At 38.0% G+C, this 6,031-nt stretch overlaps 1 protein-coding gene across 4 annotated transcripts in view; it reads left to right on the top strand.

Annotated features, from left to right (window-relative positions):
- EXOC6B (exocyst complex component 6B) overlaps positions 1-6,031 on the top strand; it is a 477,149-nt gene that overhangs the window by 185,768 nt on the left and 285,350 nt on the right. The window lies entirely within an intron of this gene.

Raw genomic sequence — 6,031 nt, 5'->3', positions numbered from 1 at the left:
TATGATCCAGCAATCTCACTCCTAGGTATTTACCCATTATGTTCACACAAAAACCCATACCTGAATGTTTATAGGAACTTTATTCATTCTTACATTGCTAGAAAGTAGAAACAACCCAAGTCCTTCAGCAGTCGAGGGAATAAATGAACTGTGGTATATCCATAACTGGAGTATCACTCTGAAATAAAAAGAAAAGAGCTATAGACACATGAAACAACACAGGCTCATCTGTGTTGGACCTCAAATGCAGTATGATAAATGAAAGAAACCAGATTCAAAGGCTGCATACCATCTGAGTCTATTTATATGACACTCCTAAAAAGGGAGAACTCCAGGGATATAAAATGGGTCAGTGTTTGCCGAGGGCTGGGTGTCAGAACAATTTAAGTACAAAGGAGCATGAGGGAGTTTTTGCGGGTGTTGGAATTTTTAAAATGTAGATTGTGATGATGATTATAGGAATATACAGATTTGCCAGAACTAATTGAATTCTTCACTAGAAAGGGTGCATTGTACTGTATGTAAAACACCCTAAAACTTTTTTAAAAATTCAAAATAAGCCCCAGAACCTGAGAATTGTTTTCCATTTAGTCAGAGGTGTATGTTCAGGGTAGGTTCCTAGAAGCAGGGTGGTTGATTCAAGGGGTAACTGCACGTGTAGTTTTGTTAGATAATGCCACATTGTGCTCCATAGAGGTTGTACCATTTCCTAAATCTCCGCTCTGCAGCAATGTAAGAGGTGCCTATGTCCTGACAGCTCCTTTAAAGAGAGTATTTTGTTACGTTTTGAATTTTTGCCAGTTACATAGATAAAAAATGGTATCTTTGTATATTTTTATTTTGTAAAATTTTTATTATTTTTCCTATTACTCTGGGTGAAATTTAGTATCTTATATTTGAAGGCTATTTGTATTATTATTTTTTCCCTGTAAACTTTCTGCTCATGTATTTTGCCCAATTTTCTAATGATTTTGTTTTATTCCTTCAATTTTAATGAGTTCTTTATATATTAAGGATATTAGTTCTTTACATATAATATCATAACATTATTTTTTATTATTTGGATTACCTTAATTTTTCCTCCTCTCAGAACTTTTATACTTAATACCATATTTAGTGCTTAATTATCGTTTTTACCTAACAGTTTACAATTTCTTAGACTGTTGTTAAATAAAAACCAGTTGAATTCTCCGCACCCCCCCACCCCCACTCCCCAGTGTTTAGCTTCAAGAAAAGAATTCTTGAGGGATTATCTTTCGATTTTGGTCACAAAATTCTTTGCAGTGTTTCAGTAAAGAGAAATAGTGATTTTTTTTTTCTTACTCTATGCTGCTTAGTGCAAATACTTGAATAAATGAAGTGGTAATCTCTGTAGGGATTTCTCAGGAAGAATCCTAATTTGTGAGAAGCTCTATAGCAAAATCTGGTACTTTTGGGCTAGGGCTCTGCTCAGGGTATTAGAAAATCCTTTATAATTTTGTTACTTGTAGTCCTTTAGAATCCCAGGCCCCTAGTTTGTGGGTGTGTTGTTGGAGTTCAATCCAGCTCTATGAAAGCTTATGTCCAAATGAATTCTATTCTTTTCTCTGAAGTTTTGGAAGCAAAATAGGACAGAAAAGTACACTGGTGAAAAATGTTTGCCAGGTATTTCCTGGCTTCCAGACATAATATGGGCAGTCGGAATTGATCCTCTAAATGCAAAGGCAATGCCCCTTCAGCTAATCATTTGTTGTTGTCTCCCTTCAGAAAGATGCCTGGTACATTTTAATGACTTGAGATCCAACTAATGCTCAGAAATGTGCACCCAGAAACTGTTTTGTGTAAAGTGGTAATCAAAAGTATTTTCAAGAAGGAGAATGGCTCAAGTAATTAGTGAAAAGCAGTCGAAATTCCTTGCAAACTTCTGTCATACTCTTTTTGGATGATCCACCTACTTTGAAAGATTTCATAAGAGAAAAATAAATGGTGTGTGTGTCTCCTGGGACAGCTGTGCGAACAACAGGGCTAGAGCGCACTAATGCATTTCTGTTTTCATGCACTGTCTTTCTCAGCAGCGGAGGTAAATTTCTCAGTACATTGGCTTCTACTCTTGAGTGGAGGGCGGCAAGCAATCTTTTCTTGTAGTCTGCTCTTTCCTAATGGTATGCTTGCCCAGTAATAAGGCAGGTAGATTTATCCGGTTGTTACCTGTGGAGAATTTTTTTTCCCTACCTCATTCACTAGTGAGTCTTTTAACATAGTAGAAATAGCTCCTTTTTTGGGGGACGGGGGTGTTAAAGATATTAAATGGATTTATCTATTTAACACTTAAGTGCCATTATTTATTTTAAAATCAAAATATCCTTTTTTTTTCTTTAATAAGTTAAATCATTTTCTTTATTCTGTATGAGAGGAACTTACCCATTAACCTTTAAATTTTCAGAGGCTTGGACCTGAACTAAGATACTATTAAAAAAGAAAAACACCATAAAAGTCAGATCCCAGTATTTTGCAAGAATTTTCATAATTAAACGTTCACGTTTCTTTTCCAGTATTCCCATTTCTACTTGGAATTTTTTTTTTTGAATCCTCACCCACAGATATGCTCTTATTGATGAGAGAGAGAGAGAGAGAGAGAGAGAGAGAGAGAGAGAGAGAGAGAAATATGGATTGGTTGCCTCCCATACCCCCCCCCCGACCAGGGATTGAACCCACAACCTAGGTATGTGCCCTGACTGGGAATCAAACCCACAACCTTCTTGGTGTATGGGATGAAGCTCCAAACAACTGAGCCACCAGGCCAGGGCTCTACTTGTAATTTTTATATCTTCCTCAAAATATATTGTCTGAAGAGGCTTATAAGACTATTTTTTTTCAGTGTGCCTTTCATTAACCCTATTTATAAATTTACTTTCTTACTTTAGAGCTTACTTTAGAGACTCTTTTTAGTCATCTGTATAGTGGCAAAATTTGTTTGCTAGCTGATGTATTGATAGGATACAAGGCTATTTAACAACAAATATTTTTGCAGACAGTAATTAAGAATTATTGCCTTGATGGAAGCTGTTAATATTTATCATACAAATGTAAAAGTTATTTGTATGATAAATATTAGTCATATAAATTGTTACCTAGTGATACATGATCTCTAAAAGCTATGTGATTGTGTAATTGTAGAATGTAGTAGTTTCCTTCCTTATATCTACCTCTGAATGTTGTAGTCCAGTCACCCCTAAAGTCTCTCACTAAGATATTACTTTAATATCTTAGTTTATATAATATTATAATGGGCTCTGAGGCATCGATTTCTTAGTTACAGAATCTAAAGTCTTATTTTTTGCTTCTCTGAAAATACAGAGTTTTGAGCTGATAGAAGCTACTAATGCTCTCCATTCAGAAACTATATAGGGAATTAGCTGCTGTCCTTGGTGTTGAAATTATGTTGTGTGATTTCATAAGGAAAGGAATTAGTTAAAAAAGCAGAATAATCTTGAATATACTATTTGTGGCTGCGGTTGATATCTTCCTAGATCTATTTGAACTAGAAACATGCAGACTCCAGTATCTTAATGTCTTGAGTTCCTGACTGCCAGGCAGAGGAAATGTTTAACTATTTTAATCATGTTTCTGTATCTCAGAAAGAAAGCCCTTATGAGAGGAAATGACAACGTCCTACCACAAAGTTATCTCTTATCAGTTATAGCCTCAGTCAATAATGATTTGTCAAACTTGGACATGTGTAAAATGCAAGGGCCGTGTTATTTACTTTGGAAAGGAAAAATTAGATGGAGCTGATAACAACAGAGTCATGGCTTTTGTTAGGAGACAGAAGCCATTAGAGACAGTCATTGTTAGCTTAGGAAAGTGTCCTTGGACCCCTCCCTTTGCCCCAGCTGAAACCTAACCCCGCTTGAATCATTCCTGCAACTTGAGGGAAGGGAGGGGCACAGGAGGGGAAGAAGAATGAAGACAGCTTTGACAGAGATTTAGCATTTTAAATGGGGAGCAAAAGGTGGCCCTTAAAACAGACCTGTTTATGTGAGTCAGAAAAACTGCCTTTTGTTCTCTTCTCCACCCCCATTTATTTAGATTTTTGAAAGTTCATTTCTTATCCTTCCAAACATGTAGCATTCCTTCACGTACAGTGCAGGTTGCTCTCTTCCTCTCGCCTTCCCCGAGATGTGATTCTTTTTCATTAGTGAAAGTAGGGAAAACACCTCTCGCTCAAAGCAACATGAGTCAGTGCATGCTTTACATACCTTTCTCCTGCACTCTGCTTGGTTCTTCACATAAGGAAACAAAATGATTTCTACATAGTAGGCTATTTTGAAGGTAGAGGTAAAGTTTGTGAACCCCATTTTGCTCCATCTTTTCTTGTCTAAATTTTTGTCTAGATCTTTTCTTGTCTGGATTTCAAAGCAGGCAGTCATGTGCGTAGGAGGTCTTAACTGGATTATGGTTTCAGAGCTAAGAATTAGCCAATATTTCCAGGTCAGGACACTTAGCAGTTTGAAGTTGAGTGTGATGATGTCAAGACAGCCTCACAGAAAATGGTTTTGGTTGTAAAAATTTGCTGGAGATGACAGGAAAGACCTTTGTCTTCTCTGTGTATGTCCCAGGTAAACCAGTCTTATTAGCTCATTAGTTAGTAAGGGGCCCCATTAGCTTATTCATCACAGATTTGTAGAGAAACTGTCTCCTAATGTGGATATCCTATATAATAATCCTATATAATAAGAGGCTAATATGCAAATAGACCGAACAGGGGAACAACTGAAAAACTGAACAACCGGTCGCTATGATGTGCGCGGACCACCAGGGGAATATGGTGGGTGTCGGCTGCGGCGGGATGGTGGAAGTGAGCAGGGGCACCAGACCAAGGTGGGGCGCCGGTAGCTGTCATCGGGTCGAGCCTCTGGTGGTTACTGAAAATTCTCTGCTCCTGCGCGCTGCAGTCCTGCCCGGCACTTGCACCTGTTGCTGGCACTGGCCCCAATCGCTTTGCGCTGTCAGCGCGTGGGAACAGTGACAGCGGGAGCTGGGCTGCTGGCAGACAGGGGACCGGGGGCCACAGTGGGAGGGGCCAGAGGGGGGCATGGACGATGGGCCGAGACCCGCTCCTGTGCCCACCACAGCCTTGTGACCCACAGTTCCTTTCAAGGCGTATGAATTCATGCACTGGGCCCCTAGTTTATTCTATAAAGATGGGTCCTACATGTGAAAGGGCCAAGGCTCTGTCTGAAGAATGCTTGAAGCAGTTTCCTTTTGAATAAAACTATAGGTCTGAGGCAAAGCAAAACAAAAGGAATAAATTGCACAAAGAACATATAAACAAAGTTGTGATTGAATTTTTTATTCAAAATTAGGTAAGGAAATATCCTTAACTTTTTGTAAATCTGTAATAATAAAAGAGTAATATGCTAATTAGACCAGACATCCTTCCAGACAACCTTCCGGACAAAGCCGGGGCTGCAGTTGCGGGATCGAGGCTGCTGCTGCAGCTGTGAAGGCCTACTCTTGCACTAATTTCATGCATCAGGCCTCTAGTATATTTATAATAAATAATTTTGTAATCATTTATTCTAAATCATTTCCTATACAGATCAAGTTTTTTTTTTTAATGTTTGTTGTCTTTTTTTTTCACATGCATGTTTAATTTTTATGTAGTGTAAATACTATTATAAATTTGATTTTATCAAGTTTTTCTAGTTTTCTTTTTTTTGAGATTGTGTTTTGCTTAGCTGTAGTTTTCACTGGTAGGGTCTGGTTTTCTGGAAAGACACATTTCCTTCAGATCTCCACTTTTCAGTCAAAGATGCTTTAATGTGGTCATTTCTAGTAAGAGTGCCCCGATGGTCACTTGTTGCTTCATTTTGTGTTAAGATGTGCTTTTGAATCTTACTTTTTCTTTAACTACATGTCCCCATGTGTCTGTAAATTTTTTTCTCAGTAATGCTGCTTGGGCCATGGTGTAGGATCTGGAGCACCTTACTAGCAATCTTTGAATTCATATAAAAGTTTGTTTGAGTGCTTACAGAGTACACAGCACTAT

Source organism: Myotis lucifugus, unplaced genomic scaffold, assembly GCF_000147115.1.
Source record: "Myotis lucifugus unplaced genomic scaffold, Myoluc2.0 scaffold_186, whole genome shotgun sequence".
NCBI classification, from domain to species: Eukaryota; Metazoa; Chordata; class Mammalia; order Chiroptera; family Vespertilionidae; genus Myotis; species Myotis lucifugus.
Note: the sequence above shows the minus strand (reverse complement) of the source record. Positions and strands in the feature narration are given on the sequence as shown.